We start from the raw sequence: 17,782 nt of genomic DNA on the forward strand, positions 1-17,782 counted from the left end.
ATTTAGGACAAGACTTAAACTACTTTACAAGGTGGTGGGTCAAGGATTTTGTTATTGTACGAAGTTCTTGAGGTATTGTAGAAGTTGCATTACTCTCCTGAAGGAAAGGGTTAAAGCCTTATTATTCTCTTTAGTAAAAGGATTGAAACTTCTGTAATCCTGGAGTTAAAGAAGTAATATCCTGATGAAAGTACACAAAAAAATTTAAACGCAATTTTCCCTGCAACCAGTTATCAAATTAAAAAAATAAAACCCGATTGTGAAAGCTTAATCGATCCTGATTTATTTTATTCCATAAAATACCTACAGCCTCAATTACAATTTCTATAAGAGACCGACAGCGTGAGCAGGCCTTTGCCACTTAGTCCCTTAGAAAAGCTTAGAGTTCTTTTTGAATTCCACTGGTAAGTTTGTCTTTGTTGTTGCAGGGGATTCGTTTGGTTTTTGTTTGATCGTACCACACACACATACAAAAAAAAACAGTATCTGATTCAGATCCGTTCAGTTTGAATACCAAAATTCCGACAAGATGAGTCGTCAAAAGACTTTTGAGATTTTGTTTTTGCATTTATTTTGCCTCACAATAACCTTTAAGGCCTCAAATTCCCTCCAAACCTTGGAGTTGAACGTCTCACTGAGTCCCAAAGTTGGAGCAATTTTGATACTGTGGCTCCTGTCGCCGATTACAAGGAAGGATCCGTGCATCTTCCAAATATTTGAGACAACAAGTTCGTCAATTGAGTCCATTTTTTTAACTGGTGCAGGTTTGAACAAACTATCTAAAGGCAAAAAAGAACCGGCTAACTAAATGAGAGTGCGCCAAAGTGGCGGTATAGATAGCTGCGCATCATGTAGCTATGAATAGTGAAAGGTTGTATCTTTCCTACTATTTTGAAATGAAAGGGTTAAAGATACTCATTCCTGAAGTGAAAGGGGACCTGAGCTGGAAAGAGAGTCATTTATGGATTAAAAAGGGTTATAGATTGCATATTTGGGGTATGAAAGCACTCCAGATAAGCATGAAAGTATCTCAAAAATGGATGAACATGGATTGCACTTTTTGATAACGAACAAATAGAGTAAACTTTAGCATGAATGAAAAGGAGTACAAGATTAAGGCTTTATCACGAACTTCTTTCTGATATAGGGGGCCTCTCAAGGGATTCAACTGAAGGCAACATGGTTTTAAAGTTGTTAACAAAACTTTTTAAGTTGAACAAGATGGAAAAAAAAATGGAGAAGAATATTCAGGATGGAAGTGGAGAGCGTAATTTAAAAAGGGATTTGAATTTCTTGTTAAGTTTGGAGAAAAAAATATAAGGGAGGATCACACTAAGTCTATGAATCGCATGGCCAACGACTTCTTTGTGGCTCCTAGAACCTTCAGGAGAACTATAAAACACAAATTAGGATTAGCTTCTTTCACAAGGACCTTACACCATTTTATGACAGAGGGCATGGAAGCCTGGAGGCATGAGAGGTGCAAGAAAATCCTTACATAAATATTAGCTAATGGGTCAATTGTGAAAATTTTGTCGGAAAACGAAATTTTCACAGTTGATCAATTCCACAACTACCAGAATGACCACTGGCTTTCAGAAACAAAAGAAAAGGTCCAAGGGGTATACCACACCAAATATCCAGGCCAAAAAATGGTCCTCGGATTTGTGGCCTCTGATGGAAAGAAAACACCTCTGCTCTTTTCCAAGGCTGAACAGAAAATCATCTAGGATGCCTACAATAAGATGTTTAATTATACCATCTCACCATAGCTGAAGACAAACTACCCTGAGGATAATAACGTGTGTACTTAGGACGGCACACCCCTCACACATCCATCTGTTGCCAAAAGTTCTGCACATATAACAAGGCTCAATTCTGGTCTAAAGAGATGTGGCCCCCTTCTTCACCAGATTTGAACCCATTGTACTTTTCTATATGTGGGACTTTGGACAAGGGAACCAACAGGACGCCACACTCAAATGTGGGCTCACTGAAGTCCTCCATAGTGGCTGCATGGGACAGTGCATCAGAGGAGTTTGTCATCAAGTCCTGCATGACCTTCAGGCGACGTGCAAAGGCTTTGATTGATAGTGGTCATATTGAGTAAAAAAAGTTTAGAAAAACTTTGTCTATATGTTTTATAAACATTATTTTTTTTGCTTATTATTGAAAATATATAATTATTGTTGTATTTCTAAATCCTTTTTCTCGAGTCCACGTATTGCTGCCCTACCCTGTTGATATTCAACTATCTGCTACACAATGATATCCCCAAATACCGTGATCGGTATCAGAGATTTTATTGTCTTTTTATGTTTTTATGGCTATTGGATTTCACTTTAGTGTTGTATCTTGATCAGATTAAATATATTGTTAAAAGAAGAAGAAGATATTAGAAAAATAATGATGAAATATTAATAAAAAAGAAGGATTCAATGAGCTCTAATTATATGCATAAAATATAAAGAGTGATGATTTGACGAAATAGTTAAAGTTATAAAACAAACGAAGAAATATTTGACGAAAACATTTTATTGGTATGTACCTATGTTCCAAAGTTTGTTCCCTTGAATCCTCTTTTCCCAAATGAAATATTATTTAGACACTTTGGTAAACTATGATATTAAAATACAGTTGACTTTGTCCATGTCTACTATTTTTATAAGACTATAACCCAAATCAATGATGCTGAATAAGGATTATTCAAAAAAGTATCAAACATCATCTTTATCTAAGATACAAATATTCAGATTCCTGATATACCTAAATAATATATTAGTCCGAATATTAAATACATAAGCTAAAAAAACATGCATTTTCCTTGTTAGGCCATTCTTTACTCTCCTTCTTAATTTCATTACAGCTTCTTGAATCGTTTCTTACAGGGGGTGACAATCTATACAATTTATGCAAGAATTGTCCTGGTATTTTGCAAAAAGGTACCACTCTTAAGGTAAAATAATAAGCTACAAAAGTCGGCATGTTCCACTTATGACTATATATTTATATATCTTATTAAAATAGCACTCTGTATTCTGGATAATCACAAGCTCCAATCAATCAACCGGTAGATGTGAAAAACATCATTTCTGATGAGAATTTTAACTAAGTACAATGATAAAGATATAATATTTGTCGTAGTTGTAATCTTATATCAATATCCCGGGGTATTTTAAGCAACTCTTCCATTTAGGGGGAATATTTGAAATCCCAAAAAATGATAGATTGACTACATAATAAACAATTCAAAATGAAGCGGATTATAAAATTCATTCATCAATGTAACATGGATATTAATATTATTTTCCTTTTTTTTTATTTTTCTAGCTATACAATTAATATGTTCGAGGTGCAACAGTAAAGTTCGAACCGATAGTATCGAAAAACATAAAAAGCAAATGCATTATGCCGCAAAATAACCTCTAGGGAAGATTACCAGCGGCAAAAATTAGGCAGCAAAATTATCAAGAACCCACATATACATCATTCACTCTATGGAATTTTTTTATCAGCTGTAAAAAGTCAACATTATTTCTGCTTGTTATTGTTAGAACGTTGATTGGTTCAAATTGGATTAACTATTGTCAAGAGTGGGAAATTGATCTACTATTAAATGAAGAATCAGTTAACTACAAGTTAATTTCAAGCCTTTTTCTTTGTCTTTCTGGAGAAAAGATTGATAGATTATAGGTCCATTTTTGATGGAGCAGTGGGCAAACTAGAACTATGCCTCATTGCCTTATGGGCTCTTTCCAATTGCTTGTATTGTATGTCGTTGATCCTTTGGATCGAATTTATTGTACTATTGGACAAACAGGTAAAGTAGACGAATGAAATCATACTCCACAAAATACACAAAAACAATTCGGACTATGGGGGAAAATCGAACTATTGTGATGAAATATACTTACCAGTTGAAATATAAGCAGTGTTAATCGTGCGGTCGAAGGACAAAGATCATTTCAAGGACTCTATTTATTATATAAATAAAGAAGGGATGTGTGTAAAGAAAATGCTAATTGTAGAGATTAGAAAAGGTAAAACGGTTGATGCGTGTCCTCTTTCTTTTTTATTCATTATTTAATAATCGTGTGTGTGTGTTAACATCTCTCACTAAAAGAAGAATTCTCGCCTATATTCGGTGTAAATAATTTTAAAATGCTTCACAAAATAAATATATATATAAATTTAAATACAATTATAATATTTTGCCTACACTAAATCTATTTTAGATCGAGAATATTCTCCTCTGTTTAGTAGTAATTAATTTTCTCGCCCCAAAATCACAAAATACAGCTGATTTTAAAAAGGGTCTTAATTCAGATTCAATATTTAACTGGCTTCCGCCTTCTCCTCACTAGATTAAGAAAGGACTTCTCTCTATATAAGATATATATAATATTTATCGGTAATATTGAAAAGGGCGTCCGCAAGATGTTTTTTTTTTTTTTAAACTTTATGAATTCTAGAGAAATTACATACATTTCATATATAAATAAATATTTTAGTTTACAATTAGGTCTCCAGAAAAAAAAAAGTTATCACCATTAAAACAATTTTGATATTTGAGACATATTAATAAAACAATTTGAGTAAAATATATATACGGCACCAAACTTTTTGAAATCATTTAAAAAAGATGATTTCAAATGCACAAAATGAATAACATTGTGAAAATTAATTTAAGCCACTAAAAGCTAATTTATCGAACATAATCAAAAACAAACAACAACAAACAAAGTATTTGAAATCGATTCATTTTTAAGCTTTCTAAAGTTTCGAAGTGTCGACGAAGGAGCAGCAGCAATCATTGTTGCTTTAAGATTTTCTGCTTTGATGGGCTCTTCACTGGATAATTTTTTTGCAATCAAGCTTTTGCAACTTGTAATAGCATGTTCTATTACTCGATTTTTGCATTTTGGCTTTTTGAAGGAAGCCCAAATACGATTTTTTTTTTTTGTGAGGGTTTGGTTTTTGAAATTTAGAAAAAAAAACCTCTAAAATCCATAGCTTATAAAAAACATTTCAAAAAATTAATTTGAAATATATTGATTTTTTGGGGAAAAATCAAATATTAGATCTTTTTTAAACGAAAATTTCAAAAATATCAACCGTTAACCAAAACCTCAAATATTATTTTTGTAAAATAAAATTCATAAATTCATAAGTATTCACCGAAAATTGAATTTTGTTACAAAAAAAAATCAAAAAACCAAATGACCAAAAAAATCTGGTAATAAAGTATTTAGTATTAAGCAAAAATTCCTAATTTTGGTTGTCTACAGCCCTTCTAACCCACCCCATCAGGACGCCCCATGTTGAGTTTATACTAATGGTGTCTATTTCTATTTATTTCTTAAGGAAGAAAAACGCATTATTTTTTTTACAGATAATAATAAAAAATTGAATAATAATAACAAATACTTTAATTAAACGACTTTTTTATCTCACTAACTTACAAATTTAAATTGCATTAAGTTATCAAATGTTCATTTTTCGACATTTTACCTCCAGATTAGTGAAGGTTGATTGGTTGAATGTGAATTGTCTCTTGTCACACTATGAACTTTCTAACAATCAATTTATTGAATAATTGCTTCATATTTGGAAAGAACTGACTGATTATTGACTGATTTTGTGCTTTTTTTTCGTGTTTGTTTTAATAAAGGCTACAAAATACAACAGAGGTAACTACTTGAAGCTTTAATAAGAATAATGACAAGTTATAATCATGCATTTGCTTCTAGCGATATTTAGACATCTAATGAAATATATTTTAAGTTATATTGTCTGTCATAAACAGACGTTTTAAACTTTGATACTCTTTTAAATACTAACAATAGATACAAAGCCGATTTTATTTGCATATTAAGAAATACAACTCCAACACCCAGTATTTACCAGTTGTCTCACAGTCAGAGGATTACTGTTGCCATTCGGTTACAGTTTTTAATTTAATTTGATAAAAAATATCAAAAACAATTTGCAACATATTCAACCAAATCCACAGGTTATTAATCCAACTGCGGGGCGTCCAACATGATCAAAGTACCTACCGTACACTTTTTTTTGTTTGTTATAAAGCACAAAAAAACAAAACAAAAAACATATTTTGTATTTCAAAAGTTCGAAACACCCTTCTCAATATCTGAAATGTTCATGGTTCAGGGGATATTTTTGGATATTTATAATGACATTTTAACGTGTTTACATATGGGAGTGGTTGACCTGATCATTTCATGCAGGATTTTATTTTGAAGATTTAGAATGTTTCCTCAACGAGTATACAGAGATGTCCGCTCTTCCAGCAATTTCCATAATGCCGGGATAATGTTCAAAATGTCCAATTTTCCATATTGCCCGTAGCATATTAGGTTTGGAAAAAAATAATTTCTCACATTCCCACGTTTTTTTAAACTAAGTATATCTGGTTCATCATTGTTCATATCGGATCATACTGATGCATCAACCCTACATTAAGTACCTCACACAAAGTGACGACCACCTGTTTCTGTGGAAGTCAACGCGCTTGGGGTACAAATTTGACATTAATAGAGGACTGTGACAATTGGTTGTCCGAGTTTTTTTTTGCCAATAAGGGCAAGTGGTTTTAGGAGAAGAGCATTATTAAGTTGGATTCTTGTTTGGCAAAAAGTTAACGAACAGAACGGTACATACTTGGCATAAATCGAATTATTGTAGCACGTCTTATAATCCATTGAAATCAAGCAAAAAATACAAAATACTTTTTTCCCAATCTGTTATATATATTATCATGGAACTCTAGACACATAAAATTATCAATCATCATAAATGATTGATAATATAAAAGGAATGATTGGTTGAAAAAAGGCACCAATGGGATAACCTAATTTTTACTCCATCCTTCATGAATAGAAAAAGAATAACAAGCTTAGCTGCATGTGGAAGTCCTTACTGTGGAAGTCAACGCGCCGGGGGGTACAAATTTGACCTTAATAGCTGCATGTATTTCATGACTTTATATTCTGACTGTTCTTAGTGAATAATGTGTATCGTTATACATTTCTTGTATGTAATTCTTTGGATTTTTTGTTTCCCCAAATGGAAAAGGAAGACATCGACGACATTTGGTTCAAACAGGATGGCGCTACGTGCCACACAACCAACGTTACAGTGGATCTTTTGCACACTGTCTTCGACAATCGCATCATAAGCCGAAACGGCAACGTCAACTGGCCACCTCGTAGCTGCGATTTGACTATTTTTTGTGGGGAACCGTCAAGGATAAATGTTACGCCAACCATCCAGAGACGATTGACGGTTTAAAACACGAAATTGGAGTCGCCATTGCAGCTATTGAAGCTCACACAATCGAAAATGTATTGAAAAATACAGAATCGGCTACTGTAAGGCCAGCGACGGCGGCCATATGAATAAAGTGGTGTTCCATTATTTACTGGAATGTTGATGCCTTCAAATATAAAAAAATTATTGAGAAATATCCATACGTCTTTTTTTATAGCGATATCAAAGAGAAGAAGTTTCGTGGGCCACTCTTTACAACGATATCCGTGTTAAATATTGAGTTTTTTTTATCTTAAATTATGAAATTAAATTTTTTGTCAAAAATGATTGTTAAGATTAAAATTTGTAATAAAAGAAATGTGGGGAAGACCAATCTTTGTTGAAATTTGTAGTTTAACATTTAAACACATTAAGAGCCTATTCTACTCTGATATATTATTGTATACTAGCGCGGTAATACCCGCCATTGCCCGAAGTAATAAGGCACTAGCTAAAAGATAAAATTGCTGTAATAATATATAAGATAATTCCACAGCAAATCTTCATGGTTACTTTTTGTTTTTCATGAGCCCACTCAACCGTAATTACTCAATAATTTTATCCAATCAGAGCTGTCTATTCCTTCATTCCTAAAAAGTGAAAAAATAATAATCAGAGTTTGATAAAAAATAAAAATATGAGGGAATAACTGATGTGTACTTTAAGCTCAAGAACACTCACTAACAAAAACAAATTGAACAGTGATACCCGTAAGCTTAATACAAAATCCCTGTGACAGTTTATTGATTTTTACGTACCCGCATATATGTTTTATGAAAATCTTAACAGATACTGGAAATGCATATGAATCATGAGATGCATAAGAGAGCAAAAATAAACAGAAACAATGCTATATATTCGATGTTATACACACACGCCTGCATTACTTCAAAAATATGTATATGCTATCCGTCAGGGAGAGTTATATACAGTGTGCCCGTGACTGTTGTTTATCCAGATAGATTTATAAACTTTGCTATTAACAATGAAAAAAACATATTCCTTCCAGGTATAAGAAAATCCATAGGTTAATGTCCAACACTTGATGTATTCGATATTATCATAAAATGATTTTAGATAAATAATTATAGTTGATGGAAGGAAGAAAATTGCGTTAGCGGCAAGGAAGGGTCTCCACCTTTTCTGTAACAATATGGAAATGACGCAATTACGAAATACTTTAATATTCAGAGCCTGTCTGAATGATTAATTGACTTGTTATTGTCTTTGAAATACACATTAGGAGGTAAAAAAACTAGCTTTAACTTAATTTTTGTTCTAAACATAGGAGTCATTGAGTTAATCTAAAATAAAAGTATACAAGTATACCGAGTGGTAAATTAATCTTAACACCATGTATTTTTAGCTTTATCGAAGTATTATTTATTAATTAACCATATCATCTTAACAAAATAAATACTATAAATAGGTGAGTGTCTCAGCTTTATTAATCATTAATGTAGCCTCAGAGAATAACTTATAAATTTAATATTATTATTTTTGAAGAAAAGTTATTTATATTTTATTATAGAATTTAGGCAAGACACATTTATCTAGTTTTTTTTTTCCAAATGCCCCCTGAAGAGGAACATGCACTAGCTGACTCCGTGGGATCAAGATTCCTGGCTGCTGAGATATCGGATCACTTAAGAGAGTTAATATTATTATGCTGAGTCCATCAGGCACTGTCTTACCAGGAGTGTCTACAAGAGGTGGACTGGATTTGATTGTAGTACCCCAAATTAAGGAATTTTTTCTTTATACTAGAAAATTATATATTTATAATTTAATTTAATTCTTCAAATTTTTTTCCAAAAATTTAATTTCCTGTTAGTAACTATGGTTTTTTGAAATTTTTCTTCACAAAATTAAATATTAAAAAAATTTTCCAAAAATTTAATATATACATTTTTTCCCAACAAATTTAACATATGAAGTATACTCCAAAATGTTTAATTTATTGTAGTTCTAGTCTTCTACGCCCACTCCTAATAATATGTCATTATATTGTACATATATTACAAGATAATGTATATACCATCAGTTATACATTAATTGATCATCCAAAATTCCATGTCATATGCATTCAAGATACCTCTTAAATATGTTGGGGAATTAATATGAAAAACGTCATAAATTTCTTTTATTGATGGCTTGATAGTCTAATAAAATTAATTTGCTATAATTGACTATAACTATTGGATTTTTGATAAAGGGTCATTTAGGAAGAAATAGATATATTTAAGGAGAATATTTTGGTAGGTACACAAACATATTTGAAGGACTGATTCAATAAATCCTACCTACAATTAGTTACACAATCCAGGAAAAAAATCTATTAACTTTGATAATTCAATTCAAATAGTTTTTTTTCTCCATTAATATGTATCTCCTTAGCTTATCGAAACAGTGAACACAAGTAGTGTTGTGTCAGTGCTTATTTAGGACTGAAGTAACGTCCAGTTGACTTTCGATCCAGTCCTGCATACCAGTCCTAAAATCTTAAAAAGTTTGGTCCATAAAAATGTCACTCAACTTAATTCCTTCTTTTTTTAATCAGTTCTAGGACTGACCGTCTTAAGTAGCAGTCCAAAAACTGATAGGACTGGTCCTAAGCCTAGACCGAATAAATACTTACATATTACTTATAAATACTTACATGACAGTTGGATTTGACAGTTTCCATTATTTTCTCTACATTTGCGACAATTAGGCCTTCCAGGCCGTGGTGCATCTATAAGTTGAGAAAACTGAAAATACACTAGATTTGGTGTTATAGTATAAAGACCATAGAAACTATTTAGATTTGCAGCCGCCTGGCTAGCGTTTTCGACTTTATCGAAGAAAAATTTGGCTTTTGCTAATCTTCTGATAATTTCTTGATTGTTATACTGCCATTAGGCCATTGTCTAATATCTGATAATGTTGAAAGATCCTTATGAATTCGCACAAATAGTCCATGAAGTGTTGTCTATTATTGGCATGAACGACACGGTTAAAAATGGCATGAGTTTATGAGTCATTTTATAAATATTAGGATATATACATAGAAAGTTCCATTATATATGTCACAAATGACAAAAACTACTACCAGTTTTTTATTTATGAAATGATGAGAGTAAGTTGATGTAGCTGAATTTCTGAACAAAATGTTGGGCTTTGTGGATGGGTGCAATACCCATTGTAACAAAGATTGGGATCATTTTATCTTAAATGAAAAAGCCCAGCAGGATAGAGGTAATTATTGTGGCAAAATTTTATTGGCCATAGGGTTAAATAAAACTGAGCTTTGTGGACATGTGAGGAGAAAACATGAAATAAATAAAGAAGAAGACCAAAAATATCAGAAGAAAACAAAAGTTACTAAAAAATATTTCAACCAAATAAAAAGCCCTAAAAAAGTTATTCTTGAAAAAATTGCTAGGATTTGGAACTCATTTGGCTTTTACAAAAGTCCTTTTTGAAAAAAAAAAAAAAAAAAAAAAAAATGCAAACCTTTTCTTGGTTATTCTAATTAAGAAGATGGGGTTTCCAAAGATTATGAAAAAAGAAATAAATATGATTGTGAGGATGAAAAGGATGAAGGAGAAGATGATGGGAATGAACGGTTAAATATTGAGACCGAAAACATAATTTAAATGCGCCGATATTACTGAATTTCGATCAGATGCTAAGGCAGTTTTGAATGAAAATAGAAAAATTTGCAAACTTGTCCCCAATGCCCAGTAAAAAATTTACAAAATCAAATAGTTTTGAATAATGGAATGGAGCTCAAGATTTTATTTTTATTTTCCAAAAAAAAAATGTCGAAATTCATCTTTGGCAATGAAGAGGCGCTTACTGGAATTGAAGAAAATCCTTGCAGATGTCCAATAAGCTTTTACTCTCCGAGGAAAGTTTTCATTGCATCTGCAGCAAGATACGCAGCCTTTTCCTTAAGGATCCTCCGTTACGAGGATAGAGAATGTAATTACACTGCAGGCATTGTTCGATTTACCCCACAATGGGCATGTAAGTTCTACTCAACTCTTAATCGTTTAGTAAGAAGATATCTGAAGATGAGGAAAAGAAGATCGAAGACATAGGTGTGTTTGTTTGTCTGTTTTAGTTTTATCATTTTCATATTTTGTTGTGGTAGACGTAAGTATATTTTTATATAGTCTGTCAAAAACATAAGTTATTGATACTGAAGGATTGGGCTTTGATCTAGGGGGTTAATTTTTAGCTATTATGATTTATTTTATCGCAATCCCTCGTGGTGTATTTTATTATTATTTCAATCTTCATATTGGTGTATTAAATTTTGATAAATGCCCAATAAAAAAATAAAAAAACTTTAGGAAGCATTGGTTCCATTGGAAGAAGTTATGTTAAAATTTTCTGAAAGAGATTCCAATCTCTTTACATTTTAGCAGGTGATTGTTCATAGTACAAAGAAAATTTTTAAACAAGAAACGCCAATCATCCATAAATCGAGATATGCTTTTCTTGAAAAGCCCTTGAGAGACGTCGGTCTGAACTAATACATCTCTTTAAGTATTTTCGTGATTTTGAATATTTCACGAAGAAAAAGGATAATTTTGATCTTACATTAATATAACAAAAGTTGTCAGTCTTGTAATCGAGTTGGTGAGAAGATTTTTTTCAAGTGAAAATAAGTCTCGTAATCTCAAAGTAATTGAAACTGTTTTTGTTCAAGAACAAACGTCAACTTCAAAAGGTGGTAGCTTATCGAACTAACTAAAGGAATTCGTAAATAAAAAACTGTTGCTAAACTAAATCATAATTCATTTTGCAATGATAAACTAGATACAAGAACTACTGCTTTGTATGACTAAACTTGGTATTTGAATGAAGATAAAGTCCTTGCACATTTAAAAGATGATTTTTAACTATTCCCTCAACTTCTATCGAACCAAAACGCAGTTTTTCAAGTCTTGCAATTCGTTCTACTAAGGTTTGCAATCAAAAAGGACATGCCACCTTTCATATATTGCTATTATTACGTACAAATGTAAATTTTCAGTATATAAAAACTGAAATATAACATTTATTTGTTTCTATAATTCTTGCAATAACTCAAGATAATTTTCTAAATTATTAAAAATATTATTTATTCCGGGAATCCCAAAAAGCTAGATCATTTATCATCACTAGTATTAACATCTCCCTCTAAAATAGAATTATTGCCTATCTTTGTTGTAACTTGTTCTAAAAGAGCATAATAAAATTAATAAATATATGTTAAAAAATATTTACATAATTTTCCCTACACTAAAGCTATATAAAATACTGAGGTACGTGGGATTATTTTACAAAATTTGATTTTGGCAGCGTCTACCCCCCTCCCCCTTAAAATATGTACTGAAGTTTTGTGGTTTCAAAAAAGCATTTTTCGTGATGGATCAATATCAACCTCTCTGGATATGGCCTCTTAAGTTTTGCCACTCCTCAACCCTCCTTCAATTGCTGTTGATTTCTCAGCTTATTCTATCCTTTTGATATATTTCCCTCTCTCAACCCAGGGGCGTTTGCAGGATTATACTTTTGGTAGGGAAGAGGGACTACATCCATTTAACAAATATTACTCTCGTGTATCGTGGGACAAATAATAGCCTAGAATAACTGAAAAAAAGAGTAGACGATTTACTTTGACTGATACAATAGACGAATCTGAGATGACGTAGAATGGTTTACGAATGGTTTTTTCTTGAAGCCCGCTAGAAATAACAAAAAAAGGGGTACAAATTTGAAAAGTCAATCGTTAATTTGTATTGTTTTATGACAATTTGTTCTATGTTCTCTACAACCATTTTGTCATACCACACATAACCAGAGTATATTATAGTAGGTATTTCTTTGTCCGTCCTTGGATTTGCAAGTTTCTTTGAGTAATCTAAGTATGTGCATCATACAATATATAATATACGTACATCCAAGTATAGTATGATTTGTTATTATCACTACAAATATAAGCTCCTACTTCTTGCATTTTTAATAGACTAGCTGTCAAAAATATACTAATGCTAGAAATAGTAAATAATTTTGAGCACAAATTTAATAATTAATTAATTCAAGACGGTTCTTCAATAAAGTTGTTGTTTAAAATATGACCTGCAGGTATACAGAAGTAAAGAAAACTCAAAAATGGCATACTAATTTGATGTTTGATGTAAGAATAGCCTAGGTGTCAAATGTTTGGCCGCTGGTACATATTAGAAGACGAGAATAAACACAAATACCACTCCGTATCTTGTGAGGACATATACAAAAATTACTCCGTTGTCAATTCACTTTAATTCTACTATAAGTCAATCTATAACTCCACAAATAAAAATCAATTTAAAATTTATTTCATGACCACACTGGAGATTTATCAATTAACCACATACGTACTCGCCAATACCCCGTATTTTATAGGTGGTTTGTACACAAAACCGTATTATTCTTTGAAAATGCAAATACCCGGGTTTTCGTCTACCTATATATAGTTTCAATTTGGACTATCATTCAGATAACAATTGAAAGGGAGACTGAAAGAAGAGAATCACCTTCTATCATCCCGACCCCCCACCCCCGTCCTCCAAGCCAGAATCTCTAATATTATAAGCCCAACTTGTAAAAACTACACAAATCAGACTCTAAGAATTCAAATTAAGTTATTAATCCCTAAAATAAGAAGTTCACCTTTCAGAATTTCACAATAAATATAAAATTATAACATCATCTGACCATACGTTATTCGTAATGAACCCATTAAGGCCGTAAGTTAAGAAATGGTCTGAAATGAACAAATATTTTACAAACTGTTTTAAATGATTATAAGAATTTCATGCTAAATTTTGGGGGAAATTGAATATTGCACTGTAGGTCTATCTACGCATTGGCCGTAAAGACATAAAAAAAATCCCACTTCTAAAAGAAAAAATGTTTAAACTTTTATATTCCAATAAAGATACATTAACTAAATTTACCAAATATAAAGAATAATTAGTTTAAGTTATATTATTTAATTTTTCTATTGAATGTGATATTTTTTAAAGCATTTTGGACACAGACCAACTTCACATTTATCACACATAAAGGGAGCTCTGAAATTGCATTCTTTGCCAAGTTTTGCTTTCGCTCTATTACTTATCCAGTGATATTTTCTGTCAAATATTAAAAGGCCAGTCTGTTTTGATGGTAGATGCTACATTTTTTTTTTACGGATTCTTACTTGATATGTTCCTACTGCGGGATCCATTATATCAATATACCCATATGCTGTTTATAATTTTTGATACATTCTGGTAAAGATTTTTTTCTTTCGGTATTTCTTTATGGACAACTCATCGAAATTTTTTGCAACATTCAACTCTTTGTTGTCTTTCCAACAAATGAACAAAATGTTATTAACAAAAATCATGTGTCCCTATTTCCTTTTTTTTATGTAGTCTTTTCTTGCTGAAGGACATTTTTGTGAACGGTTGTCCCTACATGTGCCTGTTGCTAAATATCCTTTAGATGATAGTCATTCAATTACAGAAATGCTAGTAAAGTAGCTATCAAAAATAATTATAGGGCCTTTATTTGGTGGAAATGATATTTTTTTAATCAATTTTAAAACAATTATTCCTCGCAATCCAATTTCTAAGACATTCTTTTGTACATAGATATAAACCAAAAAATGGAAATACTCACTAAAAATATGGCCAACATTTCCGTATAAGTTTTTTTAATGCAAAATAGGGGTAATTTATTTTTTTAAGAAACATTTTCTAAACAAAATTTCGAAAAAAATTCAATAATGAAATTTTTTTTTCTAAAAATTTAATTTTCTGTTAGTAAAAATGAATTTTTTAAATTTTTTTCAAAAATAATTTATAATTGCAATTTTCCCAATTAAATTATTTTACTAAAATTTAATTTTCTTTGAATAACAATGCATTTTTCAAATTGTTTTCCAACAAATTTAACTTTTGATTTTGATTTTAACATTTAATTTGGGCAAAAAATTTGATATTTGAAATTTGATTTTTGTGCAAAAAATTAATTTTGGTGAATAGCTAAGAATTTTTGAAATTTTTCCCTGAAAGTTTAATTTCTTAAATTTTTTGCCAATAAATTATTTTTTTTTGTCAATAATTATGGATTTTTGAAATTCTAAAAAAAAAAATTACAAGCACCCCAAAAATATAATCCTGTGAACATATACATAGTAACAAAATTTAATCTTTCAATATTAATATTTCATATTAGTTAAATATTTTTATGTAACTTACTTTATTAATAATCTTGTCGAAACACCAACTGATGTTGTTGATACATTGTTTTTCGAAGGGCAAATTCATCAGTTGAAATAATCAATGAATTATGAATATTTATTGTACTAAATCCTTCAACAAATATCTACTCTGATTTATATTTATGAATAATCCATGAGTTTATTATTTTTTGTTGAAGAACAGTTTTGGACTGAGACAAATATGTCTCGTAATAGAAAAGTTGATAAAAGTAGCACGTGATATTGATATAAAACTACAACTGCAACTATTAATATAGTTTTTTATCTGTTCCAAGGGTCATATTAGTTTTCCAAAAGGAATTTATCATCAAAAATGATGTTTTTTACCATGGGAGGCAGCGTGATTTAAGTTGGTTGCTTTAAACTTAGTTGCAATTAGTTCTGTGTCACTCTTAATTAAGGCCTAGGACTTGTCTTAAGAACTATCAGTCATTGGGACAGGGCTTATTGTAAATATCTTGTAAGAAATATTGATTTTTCATTATAATACAATCTTACATTGTATTAAAATAATTTATGTGTGTATGGGTGATGAACGCCCAGCTTAGAAAAAATGCATTTATTTCAAAAACAGAGACAAATACGGGCTTTATTCATAAAATAAAAGTTGTTTAGAATTTTGAGATAGGTACTAAACGCTAGATTTAATTCTGATCCGACCATATTCCTGGCCTCTGGAGGGAAAATTTTATTATTCGAAAATAAATTGTTTTTCTGTTCATAAAGTTAGATAGTGTCTTCAAATGTTTTTTAAGGTAAGGTAAGGTCGATTCGAAAATTAGACGTCACGAGGATCCAATTTTACCTTCTTTAAGGACCGAGAAGTGGGACTGGCTGAGATCAAACGGGACTACAGTCTTCAATCTAAAATAAAGACACCCCTAGTCGAAACATACAATATACAGGGCAATTTTGAGTTAATTTTTAATTTGTTTTCTATGTTTCTATGTTTTTCTATGTTATGTCTTTTGTAATCTTTATTACACATAATCATTAGATTCTAAATATGTAGGTAATTAATAGATACTATTAGCTTAGCCACTAAAGGTCAATTCTTTTGCTTTGTACTTTTGTAAGAAGTATGCAAATATAAGTGTTGTTTGAAAATTAGAACAACGAAAAACAAAATATTATTATTTGTAGGGATGGACAATTAATTGGAATCGAGAATCTGGAGTTTTTTGGTAATCAAAATCGGGAAAATAATGTTTAATTTGCGATTCTGATTCTTATTAATTACAGGTATTTAATTTTTTTATACTTTTCTAGGTAATGGAAAAAAATAGCCCCTCCCAAATTATGGAATTTTTGCATTTTACAGGAAAATTAAAAAAAATTAACTAATATTAAATTTTTCAAATATTTTTTACAAAAAATTTTACTTTCTCTGAATTAATCTGTATTTTTTTAAATTAGAAATTTAATTTACGAAATTTTTTTCAATAAAAATTATTTTTTGTGAATAGTTGTAGATTTAAACAGATTGAAGTTGTTTTTTTTCCCCACGGTGTTACCTCACTAACACAAAAATACCCTATGTATTTTGTTGTGAGCTGTTGATTCCCTCATCTTCCTTGATACGTCATGACTATGTCATAATTTATTTTTTTTGATAAATAAACCAAGCAATAATTTATTCTATACTCATGTTCCGTTTCCAAAAGGACAGGAATACAATTTCATGTTGATCCCTCGTCGTTTATAATATATACATATATATATTGGCCATTTTATTATTTATATGAATAAATTTTGGCTATTTCTTACTAGAAATAATATAATAACTACTCTGCAATAAAACATTACTAAAAAATATTATAATATAGTATCGAAAAAGTACTAAGTAGATTTTAATAATATGTAATTTATTTTATGTATGGTGAAGAAAAAATATGACATTGATAGTCTGGGAATTTATAAGAGATATATGGCAGTTGGTATGATTTACTTATTTGGCTAAGTACCATATGATTTGGGGCCGTTTTTCTGTTTCTCTTTGGAGGAAAGGTTGAGTGATAAAAATAAAGGTAACGACGTGCCCCCTTTAAATACCTAAATGAATAAACATCGCCTCTACACCTAATTATAATTACAGCCCCCTAAATGAAGATAGCCTAAACATTGAGGATTTTTGGGGAGTTATAATTGTAGTCCTTTTTGGACTTG

At 30.7% G+C, this 17,782-nt stretch overlaps 1 protein-coding gene across 1 annotated transcript in view; it reads right to left on the reverse strand.

The window, feature by feature from the left end:
• The window catches only part of LOC121132345 (FMRFamide receptor), a 139,965-nt gene extending 124,177 nt beyond the window's left edge, over positions 1-15,788 (reverse strand). The window contains exon 1 of the mRNA XM_071886657.1: positions 15,594-15,788. The gene's annotated coding sequence lies outside the window, so the exon portion shown is untranslated. The remainder of the gene's footprint in view (positions 1-15,593) is intronic.
• Between the last annotated feature and the right edge of the window lie 1,994 nt (positions 15,789-17,782).

Source organism: Lepeophtheirus salmonis, chromosome 2 (assembly GCF_016086655.4).
Source record: "Lepeophtheirus salmonis chromosome 2, UVic_Lsal_1.4, whole genome shotgun sequence".
Taxonomy (NCBI): domain Eukaryota; kingdom Metazoa; phylum Arthropoda; class Copepoda; order Siphonostomatoida; family Caligidae; genus Lepeophtheirus; species Lepeophtheirus salmonis.